Source organism: Cryptotermes secundus, unplaced genomic scaffold (assembly GCF_002891405.2).
Source record: "Cryptotermes secundus unplaced genomic scaffold, Csec_1.0 scaffold429, whole genome shotgun sequence".
Classification (NCBI taxonomy): Eukaryota; Metazoa; Arthropoda; class Insecta; order Blattodea; family Kalotermitidae; genus Cryptotermes; species Cryptotermes secundus.
The window spans coordinates 600,488-624,814 of record NW_019725845.1 but is presented as its reverse complement, the minus strand read 5'-3'; the positions used below and the strand labels follow the sequence as shown (position 1 = coordinate 624,814).

General features: G+C 43.9%; 1 protein-coding gene across 26 annotated transcripts in view; it reads left to right on the top strand.

Annotated features, from left to right (window-relative positions):
* LOC111863713 (RNA binding protein fox-1 homolog 1) overlaps window positions 1–24,327 on the top strand; it is a 597,437-nt gene that overhangs the window by 222,116 nt on the left and 350,994 nt on the right. For 25 of the 26 annotated variants that reach the window (XR_004512941.1, XR_004512940.1, XR_002842655.2 and 22 more), the window contains exon 2: window positions 16,564–16,736. The gene's annotated coding sequence lies outside the window, so the exon portion shown is untranslated. Of the gene's footprint in view, window positions 1–16,563; window positions 16,741–24,327 lie in introns of all 26 variants that reach the window. The other variant, XR_004512939.1, reaches the window with a different exon arrangement.

The window sequence follows — 24,327 nt, the reverse complement described above, 5'->3', positions numbered from 1 at the left end:
CTGAATCTCCACACGCGTATTCCATGAGGTAATCCTTAATTTTTTTAATTCGCTTAGTGGGGGGTGGAGTCCAACTGGGTCCATTCGCCACGACGGCCACTGATTGGCCTATTGTATCCTGCCCCGGGTGATTATGATGATGGAGATTTAGGTGGAATGAAGATTGGCAGGGGAAACCGAAGTACTCTGAGAAAACCCGCCTCAGCGCCACTTTGTCCACCACAAATCCCACTTGATCATACCCCGGGATCGAACCTGGGCCGGCGCGGTGGGAAGCCAGCGACTAACCGCTTGAGCTGTGGCGCGGCCGAGGTAATGCTTGCTCTGCAGGAACTTTTAATACCCTACTTGAGAAACTGTCTTAATTACAAGCTGTGGTGTGCAGCTTGGAGAGTCTGCAGAGATGCTGTGGCTACCGGCTACAAAGTGAATGTTCGATCTAATGATTGCGATGGATTTCAGGTTCTTATAGCAGTGACTGAAGATCTCTCTCTTCTGGTATACGTGTATAACGCTGTGTCGTCCGTTGAAGGCCAGCATACGTTTAGGAAGAACATATCACCGTCGAAGAGTTAACATTTCTTGCTGCCTGCTTCATGATAGTTTCTTTCGTGGCTTACAACTCAACCCCGAATAAGGAGGTGACATTTTTCTCCGAAGCACCGGCTCCTTTCGACGAATTACATGGCGTTACTTCCCAGACGATAGGATTTATATTTAACAATAATCCACAGATGTAACTTCCAGTCTGTCATTCTCGTAAGTGAATTTTCGCGTCACAATAAAACACTTGCTTTTGTAAGAACATTCACATAACGGATTTTTCCGTTAATGAATTTTAAACTTAAAAGTGGACTTCCGCTGCAACGGAACACGCGATAGACCGTTTTCGACCCTGCAGATGGGGCGGCCTCACTATTGCAGTCGCCTGGTTTAGAACCTCAGCCATTAACTTCAGTTCCTTGTGTACCAGAAAGTGGATCCTCCATCACCCGCCGACGTCGAATATGTATGCATGGTTTCCTTTATTTTATTTACTTTTTTAGGCTTCTGTACCTTTGATTTAATTAGAAAGGCACAGTTCATTTCAAATCCATTACTGTTGATTACAGTAAATATATACCTGTAGGCATATTAGTATTTACCGTCATTTCTGTAGTCGTATGTATGTTTTATGTCATGTTACACACAGTATTTGTAATTATTTTCTTTAACTTAGTGAGAAATATATTTTAGTTCGACGAATTTTCTCTTGGCGGACGACTTTCAAGAAACCCTACTGTTTCGTTAAACGAACAATTTGTACATCGTCTTTCATTCCTCTGGTATGAACTCTTGAACAACTATGATATGTCCTCTCAAAGCCAGAATGGAAACCCGGAGGAGACGTCCGTTGCTAGCAGTGGCTCTGTAATTCGTATCCACGGCAGCCAAATCACGTGACCGCCGTAACAGATACGCAACAACAGAGAGATTGTTGCAGGGGTTCTCTGCTGGGTCCGTGCAGAGGCTGTGTAAGGAGAGTCAGTTGTGGCTTTAAGGCAGACGAGTTCTGAGTTGGAAGAGAGTGCTAGCCAGTGATAGCGAGTTGTAGCCAGAGGTTGCCAGACGCGGCTAGGAGTCATTGTGCCCATGTCGAGTTGTGAGACAGTCGCCTACCAATAAGGACGTGAACGCAGAAGTTGAATATACGGTGCTGGGAGCCGTTACCAGGTATCCACTGGTGAAGACAGCAGACTCAGAAGATTTAGTGCGTGCTGTAATGAATTTTAGAGTACGTGAATTTGTCATAGAGCTATAGTTAAGTGTAGTTACGGTTTGTAACAGTCCAATAAATTCAGTTACCAATCCAGACCCAGTGTCTAGCCACTTAACACGTGACAATATGAAATAACGAAAATGTAAGCACATATTATTGCTTTTGTACAGTTCTCCGACAGCTGACATTCATTTATCTCTACTACAGTATCACTGTAAAGGGTAAAATTATCCCTGTAACATGCCATGGAGGCTCATAGGGTTGAGAGACGTCGTGGCTTTACGTTTTCTAGACAGTCGTCTTACAGATGACGGTGAGATTATCAGCCTTACGCGCCGGTTGCTATTTACCTCCTGGAAGATTCCTGGTAATCGTTTCTATTAAAGGCTGAGTCGTCCTCAAGGCCTTAGTGCGGTTGGAAGGATTAGGCTAACTGAAAAATCCAATGACTTCATCGGGAATCGAACCCGCGACCTTCTGGCTTGTAGCATAGTGCCTCAACCATCTACGCTACCGCGTGATCCGTGAGGGTCGAAATTACTGTACCAACATGTTCTCAACACTTCTTTCCTCCTCCTATATGACTTTCTGCAATCTGATTATGGTGTGAGGAGGTTATTTAATTTTTAGATTGGGTGCTTAATTCTTAGGAAATTTAACGACAATTTCAGCTTCAGAGGTTATATAGGCTGTAGCGTAATTGTTGGATAATTGGATAATTGTTAGTGATTGTTTCCGTGAATGTGGAATTAGTCGGCCATGGCATATTTCAGGGCACTGTTATTTCGTTCGTCTGGAGAAAGAAATGGCACGAGAAACCTCGGGTAGTCAGTAACCTGGCTTAGAGATGTGTCAGCTGCTCAATTTTCACCGTTTGTATCACTGTACCCTGGAGTGCTGAGGTGTATTCCCTTGCCAGCCTTGAGTCTGTTCACCGGAATATGCAACTGTCTCGGAGCAGGATATATGTAAAAACAATTGCGGTGTTGGGATTCGTAAAGGCGGGCAAGTAACAAGGAACGTGGTCTCGTGTCTTATTATAAAAGTAATTTCATGGTTATAACTTGCCAAGTCGAGTCAATACGCGAGTAAATCGCTGCATGTTCTCAGCGAATATGCAAGGTTGCTAAGTTCAGTTCGCGGGGTAAAGACTTTTCGATATTACAGCCTCAAGATAACGCAGGATGAGCATTGCGGATGTTTTCTTTATATTAAAACAGTGCGCAGTTATTTCTACCCAAAACACATCGAGAAGTACAGTCGTTAGGTTCAGTGGCAGAGAAAATGCTCATCTAAAACATATGAAAATAAAGGTAAAGTTGTCCGTGTGCTTAACTAATTAGGTGAGTAGTTAGCTTCACTCCCCGGCCGCTTTACCTTCGGGGAAAGAGCTCCCGGTACCCATTGTATAGGAGGTTGTGTGGACCCAACAGCCGGTCTGGACGATATAGAAGCGAAAATTCTTGATCCTACTTGGACTAGAACTCTGACCTCTCGGTCGTCCAGCGAGTAGCGAGTCGCTATACCAACCGCGCTATTGATGGCATTAAGTAATTGTTTCCTTCTTTTTGAACATAAGCAAGGGTTAGGTCTTAAGACCTGTTCCTTGAAAGCTCAAGGTCTTCAAGTTTTCATCTTTTGCTGTGTCTTCCAACATCCCGTCGTTCCGGGTTGGATATTGAAGAGCTAGTTTGGGTAAACGACTTCTGTCCATTCTTTCCTCGTGGTCTAACCAGATCATCTGATATAGTTTTATTGTCTTCCGTTAGGTTGTTTACATTTAACCTATTACGAATATCAGGTTTTCTCTGGAGGTCCAATCTTGTAAGGCCAAATAATGTTCTCAGGAGTACAGGTGATAACAGGTATTGCTAGTTGGGTGGGACTAAGGCACTTGTACTGCCGCCACTTCTGGCCTATTGTACCAGCCCCAGATGATAGGTGAGGGTGATTGTGGAGCAGTTGGTGGAATTAAGATTGGCAAGGGAAACCGAAGTACTCGGAGAAAACCTGCCCCAGCGCCACTTTGTCCACCACAAATCCCACTTGATCGAACCCGGGCCGCCGCGGTGAGAAGCCAACTACTAACCGCTTCAGCTATGGCGCGGGGTCTCAGGAGTAAGTAAGTAAATAGGGATTGGCCGCGCCAGTTGCTGCACAATCACCCTCACTTATCATCTGGTGCTGGTACGATAGGCCAGAAGTGGCCACAGTACAAGGGACTTAGTCCTACCCCACTAGCAATAAAAAAGTAAGTAGGGATAAACTTTCAAATCACTTATTACCGACAGTTATATTGTGTTGCATGTTAGGGAGGGTGTACTTACGTTTTGTTTCTCGTGTGTCTAATTACATAGAACTTGGCTTTCTTTTTTTACACGATAAATTTAACGTTATTCTTGATGGAATTTCTATTTAACTTATCAGGTTCTCCCCTGTTTACCGAACAGTTTAGGGGTACGATCGCTGTCTTTCTCTCTGGTTCCTTTATGCAGTTATTCCTAAAATAATTTGATTTTATAATAATTAACAAGACTAAAACATTATTGATTGATAAAGATTAAATAAAGCTAGTAATTTTTATATTCCCATAACGTGAACAAGATGTAAATTATTAAATTACTCAATCATACAGAGGGCAATAAATACTATATTAAAGTCTTATTATTTAGTTCTGTAAGATACTCTAGCATATATAACCGTTGCTATGCAACGATCGCGAGAAGAAGCATGCTTTTCTCGGTAACGATTTGTAAACACATTCCCGCCGAAGAGATCTCCTGTCTGTCGCTAGGCAACCTCCCATGACTACAACAGAAGGATTGTTGGAGGTGGTGTATGCTGTTGGTTCGCCCCGAGGCTATATAACGGGGACCCTGGGCCTGTTGAGAGCAGTTCAGTTGAGTGAAGTGACGTGAAGTAGCTGGTTGATGAGTGAGAGAGTTCAGTTGAAAGTCAACCTGTGAGGAGAAGACTAGGAGGTTGGTGTGGAATGGCTGCCAGCTTGGGACGCAGTTATTCTGCATGGGCGGCTGTGACAAGAGAACCTGAGTGCGGAAAACTGAGGAATCTCCACTTTGTTTAAATCTGTTGCCTGGTGCGCTATGAATGGCGGCTTAGGAAGGACGTAGTGGCATTCTGATGACGTGCTTGGAGGCACTACTCACTACTCACAGCAACTAATTACAAGCTGAGGAATTAACGGAAGCCGGAGTAGGAGTCAACCCACCGATTCGTTTCAGATATGTGGCAGTGGCTGTCCCATTACATTAATATTACATTGCGAATTGTTCACTGTCAGTGGTATATATTAGACTCTTTACCGTTTTAAGGGGTATTTAATGACGCTGTCAGCAGTTCGGACTGCATCCTCCAATAATACGAGTAGTGTAAGTACTGGCTTGCTAAATTGGAAGGGGCGTGGAAGCAGTGTTGGTCTGACATTTGCGTGGAGGGCTTGAGAAAACCACGCAAACCCTCAAGACAGTCGAAGTCCCGCCCAAGATTCGAACCGATAACCTCCCGAATGCAAGTTCGAGCTTTACGGCTTGATCCAGTCTGCTCGGTCTTCATTAATAGCCGTTGTCTCGTGGTTAGTTGAGGCACTGTGCTACAAGTCGGAATATCGCGGGTTCGATTCCTAATGAGGTCATTGGATTTTTTCAGTTGACCTAATCCTTCCAGCCTCAATATGAATCTGGGATCGACTCAGCCTCTAACAGAAATGAATACCAGGAATCTTCCTGGGAGTAAAAGGCGACCGGCGCGTAAGGCTGAGAACCTCACCACCATCTGTAAGCCGATTTTCTAGAAAATGTGAAATCCTCGACGTCTCACAACCCTGTGGGATTCTACGGCCTGTTACAGGAATAGCTTTACTTTCTTTTTTATTAGACTGCTGATGAAAATGTCGCACATTTGATCGCAGCTGTCACCACTAATCTGGAAGTAAGCAGCGGTAAAGAAGCGAAGGACGAAGACAGATAAAAGCAAAGATTGAGAGAATATTTCAGTAAAGTTTCCATTATGCCTGGACCCGGTCTCCTGAATCATTCATCGATAGACGTACTCGATGTTTGGGGGGGGGGATGTAATCCAATTTTCTTAGCATATATATTCGGACCTCACACGTAGCACCTGCAGAGACAGTAAAACTCTACCATTGAGAAAGATTTTCTGCTGTAAGTTAGAAATATAATAAGGGGAGTGATATAGAGGAAAACAATATTGAACCATCGTGACTCAGTGAACAAATGTTATCCAAATGCAAGCCCGCCACACCTGTTCTTAGCACTACGCTTCTGGAATATCATTTCCGGCATTGTATGTCACTTCCGTCTAAGGACAGAAGTCCGCTTGTTCTTCGCAACAAAGCAACAGTATAAAAATCTCTTTACCTTATACATTTCAGTACCTTACAAAACAACGGAGTACAGTTGTGTGTGCTATACGTACTGTATGGTTTGTGTACGTAAACACTAACACTAAGACGTGATCGGATATACATGTTATGTATCGAAACTAGTTTTTATCCAGCTCTTTGAGAAGAGCCTTTCTCGGGAGAGTGTAAGAGTCACTCATTTATTCAAAATCTCTGTTTCTGCGGACCCCGAAAGTTCATTACTCAATACCTGAGCTTTCCGCCATTAGTCCTTGTTCTAAGCAAGATGAATCCAGTCCACACCGTGATCAGTTTTAATTTTGCCCTCCCTCGCCTCCCAAGTGGTCTCTTCCTGTCAGGTTTTCCAGTTAAAATGGTTCATACATTTATCGTGTCTCCCGGACTTTCTACTTGCCGTAATAATATTTGGTGTAGATCTAAAAGGAACCTAAAGCTCTAAAGCTATCCGTGTAACAGGCCGTGAAGGCCTAGCAAATGCTGTTGTCGGGTACAAGTTGCATTTCATATGTCACTCGATATGCCTGTCGAATTTCTTTTTGGTCTCGGTCACGTATCGAGGAAGCCTGCGAATGGCTCGTTTGGAAATGTCGGGATGCTCTGTATATGTTAACTCGCATCCTGTTTGGAATAACGGAAATATAAAACGTTTCTCTCATTATTTACTTTTTTTTTTCTTTCAGTCCAATTTTGCCTTGCATCCGCATGGAGTCAAATTAAAACGCACATCTTTTTCGCAGTTACAGACCTGGTCAATAGTTGTGTAAAAAAGGTAAAGGTATCCCTGTAACAGGCCGTGAAGGCCCATACGGCTATGAGACGTCGAGGCTCCCACATTATCTATACAGTCGACTCTCAGATGGCAGTAAGGTTGTGAGCCTTACGCGCCGGCCGCCCTTTATCCTTCAGGAAGATTCCTGGTACTCATTTCTGTTAGAGGCTGGGTCGACCCGAGGACCATAATGTAACTGGAGGGGTTAGGCCAATTGAGAAATCCAATGACATCGGGATTTGAACCGGCGACCTTCCTGCTTGTAGCATAGTGCCTCAGCTAACTACCCTACCGCCTGCTCCCCGTTAACATTTGTGTAGAACACTAAATCGTTGAGATATTGTATTTGACGTATAGAAGTTTCAGGAACGTACGTACTCACGTGTTTACGTGTTTGCTTATCTTTACCGGCGGACTTCTTACTGGTCTTATTGTATAGATTAGTGCAGTGACTGGGGCCGAAACCGGTACCTTTTGAATGCTAATCTCATATACTAACTACTAGACCCGAAACTTCATTACTATTTGGCTAAACCCCGTTATTAGATTATCCTTTGCCAGTTTAATCCAGTCACACGACTTCACATTCGATTTAAGTAAGATTTATTTTAATATTATTTCATATACGTTTATCTCACAGGTCGTATGTACTGCTCACACATACATAAACATGAAATTAGAATTTTATTTTCTTCGGCGCTGCAGCCCGAATTTGTGCCTTGGCCTACCTACATGAAACTCTCCGTTTCACTTCGGTTTACTAGATCTTAGACAATCTGTAGGACTCCTTGGACGGGTGATCAGCTCGTCGCAAGGCCTCTACCTACTCAGGCAAGCTAAGGGACTCATACGAGGACCTTCTGATAAAAGAGCGAAGGAACTGTTGAAGCTAAACAGGAACCAGCTACGATGGGTAGTAGGACTACTTACAGGACACTGTCACCTCAAAGGACACCTGTTCAAACTGGGACTAAGTGATAGTCCCACTTGTGAGAGGTGTCAGATAGAAAATGAAACAGTCACACACGTCCTGTGTGAATGTGAGGTTTTAGCTTCTTTAAGACTACGTCCCCTGGGTCAGTACTTTATGGAACCAAGTGACTATTTCGACCCCCCCACGTCCAAAACTCTGCGCTTCATCCGAAGCGTGGGGTTGCTGAGGGAATAATTAAAAAGGGGAAGCACAATGGACCACTGAGGTCTAAGTGCAAGGGCCGAGTAGGCCTACCCTTTCATACATACATACATACATACGTACATACAAGGCCTCTACCTGTACACAGAAAAACGCACATACACAAACGCTAAACATCCATGCCCTGAGTGGGATTCGAACCCACGATTCCGGTTTCCGAGCGAACGAAGACAGTGCATGCCTTACACCGCTCGTCTACCGTTACAGACAGAATTGTAATTAATTAATTAAATTTAGTTGTCCATGTCATCTCTCAGATAGGCCGATAATTCAAGAAAATTTAATTTTTAGATCGAGAGTCATGTGATTTTTGAAAGCGGGCCACCGTCTCTTAACCCATTTTGTGTCAAATTAGTTCTTAATTCTGACGCCGTCCACTGCCACCGGTTTCATTAGTGGCTTCGCGGACCGTGACTTTGGAACTAATTAGCCCTTAGATCTCACATACGGAACATACGTTTCATTAAGGGAGCGGTGGAGTAAGTGTGGCAGTAGCATCATAACGGAATGTTTATGTGTTTCAGGCTGATGGTTGATTCCTCGCTTCCAAGGCAATTTAGCCAAGGAATAACTCAGGGCTGCTTGCCGTTCCCCATTTAATTTGATTTATATCTCATTCGGAATATGGACTAATCGTGTTTCGTTCCAGCTCTAAACTGACAGGCAAATAGCCCGTCTCCATCTCGTTCGTGTTCCCGATGCGGGTTTCAATTAGCGTTGCTTGTCTCGCGATCTTAATGAGATCTTTATACAGAATCATGTCCCAGAATTTGTATATAGGTACTACCCAGTAGCCAATCCAATGGGTAACGGGGGCTCTTTCCCCGGCCGGGGCGTGAAGCTAACCACTCACATCCATCTAGTGCCGAGGCCAAAAATATGTGGATCTATACATCCACTACCCCATACACCTTCGTGTCGTAGTACTGAATTAAGCACAGAGACAACTTTGGGGCACGCGGTAGCGTAGTTGGTTGAGGCACTGTGCTACAAGCCGGAAGGTCGCGGGATCGAATTCCGATGAGGTTGATTTTTTTTTTCATTTATCTAATTCTTCCAGCCGCACTATGGACCTGGGATCGATTCAGCCTCTGACGGAAATTAGTAATTCTTGGGGGTAAAGGGCGGTCGGCCCCTAAGGCTAATAACCTTACCGCCATCTATGAGCCGACTGTCTAGAAAATGTGGGAATCTCAACATCTCACAACCCTATGGGCCTGTTACTTTACTTTACCTTTACTTTACTTTACAGGGATAACTTTACCTTTTACTGTCCAGTAGCTAGTGTGACTACTGAGTGGTTATAGGGCCCATGTTTCCTGTGAGGTACGAGTACTTCAATCGATATGAACCCGTGTTTCCCGTGAGGTACGAGTACTTCAGTCGATATGGACCAATGTGTCTCGTGAGGTACGAGTACTTCAATCGATATGGACCCATGTTTCCCGTGAGGTACGAGTACTTCGATCGATATGATCCATGTTTCCCGTGAGGTACGAGTACTTCAATCGATATGGACCCATGGTTCCCGTGAGGTACGAGTACTTCAATCGATATTTAAAGCTTAGCAGAGACGGTTTGTTCCTGTAGCTCGAGTTTCTCGCCGTTTTCCACTCTATGGGAAACTAAAACTTGTATTGGGGCAACGGTCTCTGATAGGCTGGAAAGCAGACATTTAAACTCCACCGAGCAGAGTCCTTGAGACACCAATAATGATTTACTATTTAAGGAATTCTCCGCTTTATACTGAACCCTGATGTATTACTCGTACTGTGTTCACGAGGAAGTCCGCTATTGGATCCTTTCGTGAGGCAGACGATCCCAGTGCACATTTCACACTATAATCTCTGAGATCTGTTTTAATATTGTCTTTCCATTCACGCCTAGCTCCCTCCCAAGGGGCTGATCCCGGAAGGTTGCCCGACCAAAATTTTATATGCATTTCTCATATCCCCAATGGGGCCAGTCTCAATTCTCCTTAATTGGATTACCCTGATAACAGGTGATGTAACAGCTTTAATTAAAAATATTTTCAAGCCCCAAATGTTACGCTTGCAAGGTGTAACACCCGTGAAACTGTGTGTTGCTGGGACGTGCACAAGACAGCCCCTTTCTAATATCGAGTCTTGTTAGCTGCGAGGCTGTTTCCTTCCGCTGTCGTTCTGAGGAGGGATAAGGAGGGGATTTGGGAAAGCAATATTGATTTTGAATTAAGAGCTCACGAGTTCGTGCGTTAGCGCCATCTTTTTTTATGAGACGTGCCTCAAATTTATATAGTATGTATTTAAAGAATTCAAGAAGAAATTTGGTAAAGGACAAAACATTAGAGAAGATATATCTGGACATCATTTTGGAAGCAACAGGTCTTATTTTAAATGGTTCCTTGTTCTGGAAGTTGTACTTTACATGTATTGCATGCAAATTGTATTCACTTGGACAGTTTATTGTTTGATTCTGGTTTTGTAGAATGTACTTGCACCCGCAGAATGTTATGAATATATTTTCTATCCTCTGACTTTCCCGCTTCTCCCCCCCCCCCTTCTTTCTTGGAGACCGGCAACGTTTTGACTTACGTTCTTGGATAGGGACCTTCACATTTTAGAACAGAGTTGGAAATGTTGTAGAAGATACGAGTACGTTCGCTAGAGACCAGTTTCGAAATAAATTCTTAATAAGACGTCTGTCTTCTGGTATATAACGCCATGTAGTCCGTTAAGAGTCAACTGTCTTCTCGAAGGAACACGTCCCCGCCTCCATCTTCAGGGTCGAAGAATAAGCCAAACAAGAAGCAAGCACGTGACAAACAGAGCTCTTGACATTCAACTTACTATACTGCGTTATATTCCAGAAGGTATAACTCTTCATAACCGCCGCTTTGAGAACATAAAATTTTACAAATTATGTTAAGATCCTAATTATCATCATCAAACTTACTCCTCTGTTACTGTCTATCAGACATTCATGCCTCGAGTGGGATTCGGACCCACGATCTCAGGGTTCGAGCGAACGAAGATGGTTCATGCTTTAGACCGCGTAGCCACTGTGATCGGCATTCCCTGTTAGTACTCTTGGTAACAGAACCTCAACAGAAATATACTGTTAATTAATTGTATTCAGTAATTAAAGCCCTATAGGAGAATACTCGTAAGATTGCATACAATTAATCCGACTGTAATATAACTAGAACGAATTCTGTAACGATTTATCGCCGAGAACTGTCACAACCTACAAATGCACTTAGGTCGATGTGGTAGAATCCAGCCATTACGTGCTTAACTCATTATCTGTACGGTCCTTTGTGAACCTTGGACTCGTAACGACAGATTGTCACATCCGTGCGTTTCATATCAATTTGGGTTCCGGATGCGAGACTGTTCGCTTAGAGCCAAACCGCCGACTTCGAGGAACAGAGTTACCTTTCCATCTGTCTAGTGTAGATGACCCTACCGAGAGGTTAAGCCCCCGCCAGCACATCTGTCGATGTGATCAGAGCACGCAGACAACTCCTTCACATTAAGATTATGCTTACAATCCAGTCATTGATCCTGCATAGTTCAGCAGATAGCTTGCAGTTTGTACCTAGCGATGCTATCCCTGTAACAGGCCGTGGCGTCCCATAGGGTTGTGAGACGTTGAGGCTCTCACATTTTCTAAACAATCGACTCATTGATGGCGGTGAGGTTGTGTGCCTTATGCGCCGGCTGCCCTTTAATCCCGTAAAGATTCCTGGTACTCATTTCTGTCAGAGGCTGAGTCTACCCCAGAGCCATATTGCGGCTGGAAGGATTGGGTCAACTAAGAAATCCGGTGACCTCATCGGGACTCGAACTCGCGATATTCCGGCTTGTAGCATAGTGCCTCAGCCAACTACCCTATCGCGTGTCCCAGCGATGCGGTGGTCCGACGTCTTACAGAGCCTCATACATAATACAGACAGAGAATTCTGAGGGTGAGTAGTATATACCAGATGTTAAGAAAAAGTACGTTTCAGATGCTCCCGAAATCGTAACAGCGAATTTTGGTTGTGTGTACGTCTCTGTAAAATTATAGTGTCCGTCAAGTCCCTTTTCAGTATTTACTCCATGCACACAGGATTATGAAGGAGCCGGAATAGTTCAGTGGGTATATCGACTAGGCTACCGGCCTATAAATCGAGGTTCGGCAGGGACAGGAAATTTCCCTCTGATCCACAACGTCCGAACCGGCTCTGGGTCCCGCCCATCCTTCTGTTCAGCGGGTACCGGGAGCTCTTTCTCCGGGCCAAAGCAGCTGGGACGTGGAGCTGACCACTCACCTCCATCCAGTACCGAGTTTAGGAATGGAGGACTTAGTTCTACTCCCCCATACGTCTTCACGGCTTAGTGACTGATCAATTAGGCATAGCGGTAACTTTGCCTTTTACATGGGGATATGAACCTTGCAGTTTAATAATATAGGTCTCAGACTTTCCACGTTATCTTCCAAACAAAATTATATTCTCTCGAGAACCATTATGTCGATTTTGTTTCGTTTTACCTCTTTATAGAGAGAGAGTTATGTCCCAAATGACACCGCGTTTGTCACTTGTACCGTGCTTCGTCCCTGAGATAGCCTTATTTTTCTTCACATTTTGAGAGAGACTGTGTCATGTACTGCGCAGGGCTTTCCCGTATAAATGGGCCTGAATATATTTCGTCACGAGTTACTGAGTTCTTCACTGTGTAATTCCCTCCATCCGCCTGTTATATCCTCTCTTCTGTCCGTCTAAATTTTCTCCTCAGCACATGTTCCATCTGTGTTAGTGTCTTAGAGCGAGAGGTAAATATAATTTTGTATATTCGAATGTTGAAGTTCTTGGGACTTCAGAGAATGAATTGATTGTAACCAATTTGGGTCTGTCCACTTATGTTTCTGTGAAGCTACTGGGTAAATGTCTCTCTCGCATTAATCGGAAGTTGTTGCTGGCACCGCGCCATCTGCTCTTGTCTGACTCAGTTACATTCCGTTCCGCTCTTGGTTATTGACCACTTGGCAATTGACATGGAACATCACTTTCTTGGCACGGGCGGAGTAATTGTAACATGCATTGGTTTATTTCCCGTTCAATTTCACAAGACGATGGCCATGTCAGTGGGCCCCGCGCCCACGCATTAAACCAATGAAAATATATTGTGACGTGTATACCCATTGCTAGGCAACTGGTCGGTAAACACATTTCCGCAACACTAGCGCACGCGACAATAGAAGGACATCCATTGCTAGGTAACGCAGCTGTAAACACACTCTTAATAATAGAAGACGGTGTTTTCCATGGATGGGCCTGTATCGCCCAATTTCAGTACAAAGTGTACGTAATGGAATGTGCTGATGTCTGTTTGTGTGCTCCTGACTGTACAGTAATCCCGTAGGCCCACCGTTTTAAACATTTTTCAGTGTCGTAAACTGAGGGATCCTCGGGATTATTGGATTTTTGGGCTTATCCATCGTCCCGTAATTTAAAGAACGCCGAAGAACGTGACGTTTCGGAAACCGGATCTGTTTCCATCCTCATGTGTGGGTGTGGAGACTGCTGAGTCCGTTAGAAAGAACTAACCCAAAACATTAGGTGGGTTCCAGCCCTTCACTTGAGGACGGAAAGAGATACTTTTTCCGAAACATGTTCTTATATGTTTTTATTACAATGCCGGACGGTGTATAAATTCGAAATCTCAGTAATCCCGAGTGTTATACACCATCGCTAGGCCGTTTTAGAATGTGTATGTGAGTTGATGCTCGATTATGAAAGGGAATTTCGAATTATCACGTTTTCGTTACAGTAGTCGCCTTTGGTCGAATGGCAGTTTCTCTTTTATCTCAGGCAGATAGTCTTGTAATTGACGTCATGTATTAAACTTCTCTGGCGGCATGAAACTGAACTATAGAAGTTTATATTCATGGACATTAATGTAGTTTTCGGCATCCCGTCATGACGTAGGCAGTCATCTTTTAGTACGAAATGCTGCGTAATCAGCGAGAAATTTGGTTTAGGCAGTAAACCTTCTGACTTGTATTCGGAAGGTGCTTGGTTCGAGTCTTTCTCGACACAAATTGTGCTGAGGATTTTCGTGGTTTTCCTCTGTCACTCAAAGAAGATTCCAGAATATTAGCTCCGTATACTTTCCACTGGGACAGTCACTAATTACCCTGGCGTTTGGCGCTGTGTAGTACCGAAATTAATCATAAATAAATACCGTGTATACCTTCCTTTTTTTCCACTGGTGCTACAGCCCCTTTGGGGCCTACCCTCTGGTTTTCAGTTTCATGATCGTTTTACAGACGGTAGGACTCCTTGAACAAGTGATCAGCTCGTCTCAAGGCCCCTGCCTAAACACAGGACAACACAAACACAGAATAAACACATGCACATAACAAATATCTATGCCTTGTGTGGTATCTGAACCCACGATCCCGGGTTCCGAGCGAACGAAGGCAGTACATGCCTTAGACCGCTCGGCTACCGTGACCGGCATAACTTACAATTATTTTATGGAATGTTCCGACGAAGAACTTGTTAGATTAGTTACAGTGGCAGAGCCGTCTAGAGGTCGCTAGAACACTGAGACCATGGGTTCGATCCGTGGATGCATGTATGCGTTTGTGTGTGTGTTGTCCTGTGTACGTGTAGGTGCACGCCCCGCGGTGGGCCAATCACCCATTTAAGTAATCACCAATTTTGACGATAGGCGTTCTCATTCTCAGAAGTTAATTCTGAATTGGAAGATGCCATGAGGCCTAGCACGTAAAAGCTGGAGGAGGAGAAGTCCTTCGGGCTGTGCACCCTCCTAGAAGCGGCACATGCAGAAGTATGAATATGTGTCGGCATACATACATGGTTTGCAGCCTCTTGTTTTATGCTGTTAATTACTCCTCTAATTAAGTAGCCTCATGTACGTGATCGCCCTGCAGAAGCAGTCGAGTGTTACGTGGCTTTACATATTTCATGTTAGCTTCATCGTCATTCTCAAGAAATCTCGTCACTGGACCTTGTTATTTTCGTAATCAGTCATGTTATGCTACAAGCCGGATGTTCGTGGGGTCGACTCAGCCTGTAACAGAAATGGGTACCAGGAATTTTCCTAGGGGTAAACGGCGGCCGGGTCCTAAGGCTGACAACCTTACCGCCATCTGTGAGCCGATTGTTTAGAAAGTGTGGGAGCCTCGACGTCTCACAACCTTATGGGCCCGCACGGTCTGTTACCTTCTTTTTACCATCAGTTTTAACATGGAAGCCACATGCACAGAACACATGGCTTTAGGGCTGCATTGTTTTTCTGTCGAAGTGAAATGACGTTGCTCACTATTTTACGCGTATGATTTCTGGGGGCTTTTCCTTTATAAAAGGTCTTAAATATCTTTAGCCATCACTGCATATCTTAGAAGCTGGAATATTCATTTTTGATTCAGTATACGTAATTTTGTTCCATAATTTTGTTTTTAGATATATTTAATCGTGTTTTCAAAGAGTTGCAAGGCTTAATGCCACATGTCTTCACGCATAATAATTTCGTGGGATCGTTATACGTTTGTACTTGTTTCCAAGTCTCGAAAATGGAAATATTGTCACAAGCATTTTAAACCGTAAACACAACAACTATATAGACTTCGAGCAAAGTCTCCATGTTTATGGCTGAATATAAGAAATATTTTACCCTTCTTGTTGCTGTGAATCTCTTTGATTCATTCATCTGTAATCTGTCAAGACGACAGGTCCACAGTCTCATCCAAAACAGTTCCTCCACTTGATGCGATCTAGAGCTTTCTCCTTCAAATGAAAATATCCTCTTCTGTCCCCAAGGTCATCCAGCATCTTCTTACGTCTTCTTGTCACTTATATGCGCCCCTCTATCTTTCCTTCAATAACTTCTTTTAGAAGGCAGTTTCTGCGTAAAACATGACCAATCCAATTAGCCTTCCGTTTTCTTATTTCATGTAGGATATTCCTCTGCTCACTGACTCTAATTAACACTTCTTCATTTCTCACATAATCGGTCCAACTGATCTTCTCCATTCTTCTCCAACACCACATTTCGAAACTTTCCAGATGTTTCTGATCTACTGCCCTAAGTGTCCAGGTTTCAGCCCCATACAGAGCTATGCTCCAAATGTAGCATTTCACTAGTTTCTTTCTGAAATTTAAGTCCAATTTGCTGGTAAAAAGATTCTTCTTGCTAAATGCAGCTTTTGCCATGACAATCCTAGATTTAACTTCACACATACGAGTGTTAAAAAAATTTTGTATTATTTGTAAGAGCTCAAGGCTTAACGTTTCGTTGTTATTCGTGTCAATATGGTAACTTCACCTTTAGAGTGGATGTATTTGGCGCTCCTACTGCTTCCACACTAATCAGTTTCCCCACTTTAATTATGTTCTTTGAGGTTATAGTGGCCAACATTCTTTTATTACTGTACATTAATTTCAGGAAGCCGAGGAAGACATAGTTCCTTCTTGCGGTGCCTACTGCCACTCTCAGTCCTTTTCGCCGTGGCAAGACAACGACAAGAGTAGCAGAGACGGCGACGAAGGCGTCGCAAAGCAAGCCGGACGAGGCTGCTACTTCCGCTAGTGAATAACTGAGAGTACGGAAACAAACAAGTGCGTGAGTAACTTACAGAATCTCATTGAGTATTGTTTTTATTTATGAGATATCATGTACTGTCCGTATATTTGTCCTGGTCGTTCTGAGGAGAATGCGCAGTGCAGTTGGTTGAATCCAGAAGCTAATATGAAGGTTGCAGGGCTTTATTTACAGAATGTCACCCTTCTCCTTCCCACACTGCAGCCGCAGTGTCCCGTACTTATCCTTACGCGCAAACCAGAATGCAGGTCTGTGAACATGGCCTGTAGTACAGAAAGTTTTCTAGACAACGCTGCCCTGAAGCGAACATATGTGCGTTATAGTTCGGCCCGACTTTACGGGAGAAGCATGCGTCTCTTGCGACTCAGTCCGCGTCCTCAGAATAATCTGACTGTAGTAGTAAAAACGACTGTTACATCTTGGAGCTATACCGACCAAGCGACCGCCTCTTGTTGGCGATGTTAGTGCCAACTTTAGTGGATAGAGGGTGTCGCGTGGTCATCGCAACGGATAACGACGGCTGTTAATATCGGTTTTCTAGACCTGAACGGCTATTTCCTTGAAATAGCTCCTCAGTTATCCTCACGAGGCTGAGTAGTCCCCATTCAAGACCCACTACTTCTCAGAAATCTGGTAGCGTCGGGAATCGAACCCGGGACCTCCGGATTTGTAGCCAGGAACTCTGGCCACTAGACCACAGAGGCGGTCGGTATAACTCGTTTTTCCCCTAGTAGAATGCGAAGACATCGTGGGAATACCGTGCTTTTTAATACGAACAAAAAATGTGTCTTTGTATTTCGGACCTCTGCAGCTGCAGAGGTGAAATCTACACAAGGTAGCATAGAATATACGTGTATGCTGTGTAAATTTTTCTGAGTGGGAAGGCATTTGAGTGGTGAGAATAGGATGTGTGGGCCATTTTATATTTCAACAGATGACTGATTATACTGAAACAGCACCTTTATGGGAACGTTCTTGCTGCAATGAAACGGTATCATGTAATAGTTTACGCATATTTGTATAATCATATGTTTTAATGGAATTCCGAGTGGCTTATATTGCATTCCTGTTGATTCAGATTTGCGTGTAACGGTGTAGTTAAAAGGTAAATTTGTCCCCGCGCCTAACTAATTAAGCACTGCACCATGAAGGCGTATTGGGGAGTGGCTGTATAGATCCACATTTTCTTGAGCTCGGCACTAGTTGGAGGTGAGAGGTCAGCTTCACGTCCCGGACACTTTACCCCCGAGGAAAGATCCTCCAGTACCCATTGGATAAGGGGTTAGGTGGCCACCAGAGCCGGTCTGGACGACGTGGAGAAAATTCTTGGCCCAACCGGGATTCAAATTCCGACCTCTTGGTCGTCCAGGCCATAGCTGGTCGCTATATCGACTGCGCTATCGCGGCTCACAACGGCGTAGTTAAAAGAGAAAGAAAATAAAAATGACACAGTACGTACCCACGTACGTTTTCATATAAATCGTAAATCAAAATATCATGCAACCATTTTCAGGTCCCTTTCTATCATTCCTTTTTTGTTTTCCCCTGTAATAGCATTTTAGTACCAGAAATCAATTAGTGTTACAATGGAATGTTTTCCGTTACGCCCTTGCCCTTAATTGGAAGTAGGAAAGCTTACATTTTCTGGTTCTTTGTATTCTCGAGACGAAACAAGTTCTTGGGTCTACTTGGCACCTGTTTTCTTGATCGTTATATTCGTCGACCATGAATATGGAGGGGACGTGTTCCTCCGAAACATCGATTGACATTCAACGGACTGCACGGTTTTTTATCCCGGAACAAAGAATCCTTGCATAATTGTCGATTTAGTCACATAACAATATCGGTTTTCAGTTCAAAATGGCGTTTGATGTAGATGAAGTGCACCTGTTCGGAACTGCTACTAAATAAGGCTTTAGATTCTACGGTTTTCGTCCTGAAAAGGTGATTCACACCTTAGGAGCTCTTCATAAACAACGGTATCCCTGAAGGAAAAAACAGTCAGTCACGCCATATTCGGCTCCCAGTGAGCTCACGTTTTTAATATCACGGACGTTCCCAGGTTCGGCGTCGTAATATCTGGCCTTGGAGATTGGTGGAGAAACTTCTTTTTTTTTTCCTAGTAGTTTTAAATCGTTAAATTTGCGAAAGTTTTTTTATATAATATTAAATTTATTCTAATCTAGGGAAGGGAGCCTAGATAGCGCTATCGGTATAGCGATTGGCTACGGGCTGGAAGATCGAGGGGTAGGAGTTCGAGTCCCGGTAGGGTCAAGAATTTTCACTTCTCTTTGTCGTCCAGACCCGCTCTGAGGCCCACCCAACCTCCTATCCAATGGGTACCGGGGGTAAAGCTGTCGGGGCATGAAGTTGACCTCTTACCTCCAACTAGTACCGAGGTCAAGAAAGTGTGGGTCTGTACAATCACTCCCCCATACGCCGTCATGGCGTAGTGCTTAGTTAGTTAAGATCAAGGACAACTTTACCATTTTTAACCCAATATAAGGAAATGTCTGTTCAACTTGTACAGTGAATGCCTTACCAAAGAAGCTCTGGATNTGGAGAATGTGAAATGTTTTAAATATTTGGGTAGCTTGTTAACAGATGATGGAAGGTGTACTTGTGAAATTAAATCCAGGATTGCCATGGCAAAAGCTGCATTTAGCAAGAAGAAGAACTTTTTACCAGCAAATTGGACTTAAATTTGAGGAAGAAACTAGTGAAATGCTACATTTGGAGCATAGCTCTGTATGGGGCTGAAACATGGACACTTAGGGCAGTAGATGAGAAACATCTGGAAAGTTTCGAAATGTGGTGTTGGAGAAGGATGGAGAAGATCAGTTGGACCGATTATGTGAGAAATGAAGAAGTGTTAATTACATTCAGTGAGCAGAGGAATATCCTACACGAAATAAGAAAACAGAAGGCTAATTGGATTGGTCATGTTTTACGCAGAAACTGCCTTCTAAAAGAAGTTATTGAAGGAAAAATAGAGGGGCGCATAGAAGTGACAAGAAGACGTAAGAAGATGCTGGATGACCTTGGGGACAGAAGAGGATACTGTCATTTGAAGGAGAAAGCTCTATATCTCATTAAGTGGAGCAATTGTTTTGGAAGAGACTGTGGACCTGTCGTCTGACAGATTACTGATGATGATGATGATGATAAGGAAATGAGAAAAATGTTTTTGACAATGACAAATTTTCGCCCCAAGAATAGCGACTCCTGGCTAACTTTAGAACTTATTCGGGTTATGCAACCGTATTGACTGGTTTTTGGTTACTTGTCACTCTTTTGAGGATAGAAATTTTCGACCATGAAGAAGAAGGCAGCAAGTTGTACGAAACGATGGCAACTCCCTGCCGGTCTGTTACGCAATATTACAACTCAGACGATGAGAACCTAACTCTTCCTGTCTGTGATGAATGTCGGCTCTCTGTGCCACTTCTCGTCATTAAGTTCACAGCCTTCAGAGAAACTGTTCATGCCTCATCGTAATTCGTTTAGTTATATTAATACTTCGGTGTTGCCACTGTCATTATGTTATATTCATGCTGACTGATTGACCACTGGGTCGTTGAGGCAGCACGTAAATGTATAAAGACATAAAAACGTAAAGCTATCCCTGTTACTGGCAGTGAAGGCCCATAGGGTTGTGAGACGTCGAGGCTCCCACATTATGTAGACACTCGGCTCACAGATGGCGGTGATGGTGTCAGCATTATGCGCCGTCCGTCCTTTACTCTCAGGAAGATTTCTGGTATTCACTTCTCTTAAAGACTGAGTCGACCCCAGTACCATAGTGGGCTAGAAGGATTAGGTTAATTGAAAAATCCAGTGTCGTCGGGTATCGAACCCACGACCTTCATAATAAAATTATTATTATTATTATTATATTATTGCTGCTGCTGCTGCTACTACCACCACCTCCATTGTATGTGTCATTACACAGCCTGAAGATTGTTTTGCCTGAAATACGGAGATCAGCAGCGGGCCCTTCAGGTGTAGGACAAATGTTCAGATACGTAACAGTTACTACGGTCCTCAGATAAATGTGTTTATTAAGGCAAAGCGTCACAAAATCCGTAACTGTTACAAATATCGGTAGAGGCCACTGTTTCCCCGATATCCAGTAATCAAATTCATTTCGTTTTTCATATTTTCATTGTCTCCGTGTGTTTTTTTGCCTAAAGTAAGTTGTCTGCAGGAACAACTGTTCTGGTAGAGAAATCATACATCTTAGCATATTAGTTTTCAAGTAACAGAAAACAACAGCGGTTTGGAATTGTTCATGATGCATGGTTCCACGCAGGCCTGTGTAAAATCAGAGAATGTAATTCTGCATTTTTTACTGGGTCCGGTAATGATATTTCGGAGTGCAGTATTCTTGCCGTCACTTTCGGAAACAAGATGTGTGCTGTTCGTTGCCCTGTAAAGGTGGGCATACAGTAAAGTAAAGTAAAGCTATCCCTGTACCAGGCTGTTAAGGCCCATATGGTTGTGAGATGTTGAGGTTCCCACTTTTTCTAGACAATCGGCCCATATATGGCGGCAAGGTTGTCAGCCCTACGCGCCGGTCGCCCTTTACCCCCAAGAATATTCGTGGTACTCTTTTCTGTTTGAGGCTGAGTCGACCCCAGGGCTATAGGTGTGGCTGGAAGGATTAGGTCAATTGAAAAAAAATCCCATGACCTCATCGGGACTTGGACCCGCGACGTTCGGCTTGTAGCACAGTGCCTCAACCAACTACGCTACCGCGTGCCCCCTGTACGTCAGCGAAAACGAAGGAGTGACAGGGAGCACCCGAATCCTCTCAGTGTCTAGGACGACAGCGAAGGGGAACAGACATTTGTTCGCCTCTGACCCATCTCGCTGGTAGAGCGATTCATCAAAGGAACTGCGTGTATGGTGTGGGTATGAAAGATTTGTGTAATGTTTGGCTTTAGCTTTTGTTCGCATGTTTTCTTGCCCCTCAGTCATTTCCTTTCATTTTCTCTTTGTAGTACTAGGTCTTCACTTTCTCCGACGGAATAATGAAACGGTACAGTTTTAACTAGAATACTAACCAATTACATGGAGCTGAGCCCTTCTTGAGATGCCGCAGCTACTCAGGAATCTTCCAGCATTTTATTGAGCCCGAAGGTTCATTACCGTGTTCACACTAGCCCTCCTATGGTCCCTTGTCAGAAACAGAGAAAGAAAATCATTATGGGATCCTTCAGACGCGTTTCATAAACTAGTTGAGTTCACTTGGTACGTCGACCACTAACTGGCCTATTGTACCAGCCCCTGATGATAGACAATGAATGTGGAGCAGTCAGTGGAATGAGAATTGGCAGAGGAAATCCAGGTACTCCGAGAAAAACTACACAAGTCAGAAACGGTGTTCCAGAAAATTAATGCTGTGTTCCTTATTTACCGATGCCATGTAAGAGCCGATAGCTGGTGGGGCACGTTTGTGGACGCATCATAGCAATCCGTCGACAGGTGAAGTAGTGCTAAATTCAGGTTTAAAGTATTCGCGGGTTTTTATTTCCTTACGCTCGAAAATTTCGGACTTCATTAATGAACGGTCCCACATTTGTTGGGGGCCGTTTTGTAACGGCTTCCGAAATCAGTTTTCGGATTGCCGGTGCCATATGCCTTTTTGTTATACATTTTCTGCTTTACAGGGTGCACGCAGTAGCGTAGTTGGTTGCGGCACTACGCTACAAGCTGGAAGGTCGCGGTTTCCATTCGAAATGTGGTTATTGGATTTTCCAGTTGACCTAATCCTTCCAGCCGTACTATGTCCCTGGGGTCGACTCGGCCTCTAACAGGAATGAGTGCCGGGCATCTTCCTCGGGAGTAAAGGGCGGCCGGCGCGTAAGGCTGACAACCTCTCTACAGTTTATGAGCCGATTGTCTTTGACGTCTTGCAACCCTATGGGCCTCCACGGCCTGTTACAGGGATAGTTCATCCATTTTTGTGCACACGGCGTTCTTTTACAGAAGTTCCATGTCTTGTCACGCGAAGGCAAACTTTCGTTGAATTTAATTTTCTCACAGTTGGCTTTGCTTGTTAGAACTACGCTGTAGCGTAGTTGGCTGAGGCACTGTGGTACAAGCCGGAAGAGCGCGGGGTAGATTCCCGATGAAGAGGATTTTTTTCAATTTATCTAATGCTTCTAGCCGCAGTATTGAACTGGGCTCGACTCAGCCTCTGACAGAAATGAGTACCAGGAATCTTCCTGGCGGGGGTAAAGAGCGGCCGGCGCGTAAGTGTGACAACCTTACCGCTATCTGTGAGCCGACTGTCTATAGAAAATGTGGGAGCCTCGACATCTCACCACCCTATGAGCCTGGATGACCTTTTACAAGGTTTTACCTTTTTCACCTTTACGTTACGTGCGGTAGTATACCAAAGAAGTAACACGTAGTCGTTATGCGCTGCTTTTAAAGGGTTGTAACCTTGTGTAGGAAGTGTTTGCCGTATCTGTGTTGGCAACGTAAATACAACACTCGTCACACCATATCATGATGATGGAGACGGACTCGGTCTCTGAAACATGGGACACAGGCTCTACATTGACATGGCTGATCGCCGTAGAAGATTTCGTTTTGTAGGGGTTTTGTGCGTGACGTATAAGACGGGTTTGGGTTGCATGATCGGATTTATTGACACTTTATTCACACTACTCGGAACTACAGGCAATACAGGGCGATCGCCATTCTACACAATTTACAGTTTACCGTTAGATACGCACTAGGATTCTCAGTCTTCACTAGTCGTATCCTGGCAACGGATTTACAGCAGTCTCACTGTCACTTCAAATCACACATGAAGTTTTATTTTCACAATTTAATTAATTTCTTACCATTATTCTGCAACTGCTAGCTCAGTTCAGAGTCTCTGCTCCCAAGCTCATATCCCAGCAGGCTGTCGTCTCGAAGCTCGACTCAACTTCTCAAGTGAACCCTTCTTTAGAACCACTTTGCATGGACCACGCGGAAAAAACATCTTCTATATTGTTGGGAAGGCGTGTCTACAGTGTTGTTGCTTGCGTATTCATTGCCATACTGAGTCGTTGCCGAGCGATGGACGTCTATTCTGACTTGGCTCTTCCGGCATTCGGACGTCGTGTCACGTTATAGTAACTGAATCATCCAATTCTGTCCATCCAGCAGGTATTGAGGTGTTTCTTCTCCGGTGATGAAGTTGGCTGGAGCCTAAATCATAACTCATTTTCATCTAACGCCGAAACTGAAAATAAGTCGAGCCTTAGGGTTTCACCCTCTGCTTGCTTACAGGGTGTGGTTTGAAACCTAGCCATAACTCTATATTTAAGCTCAATGTAGTTAGTAGTAATTACATTAGCCTATAACATTTTTAATTTTATATTCGTGGTTCTGATTTCACTGATATCTTAGTGACACAGAACTTATGCACTCTCCTTTGTAATTAATTCCATGAAGCACAGTTCTTAAAATGCTCATAATCCATGAGGTAGTCCAAAGAATTCCCTCCTTCTGTGGAACGCGAAGATTGTTATAGTGTTCACAAGAGCCTGCCACTCTTTAATATTATATTTTTTTTATTGCTAGTGGGGTGGGACTAAGTCCCTTGTA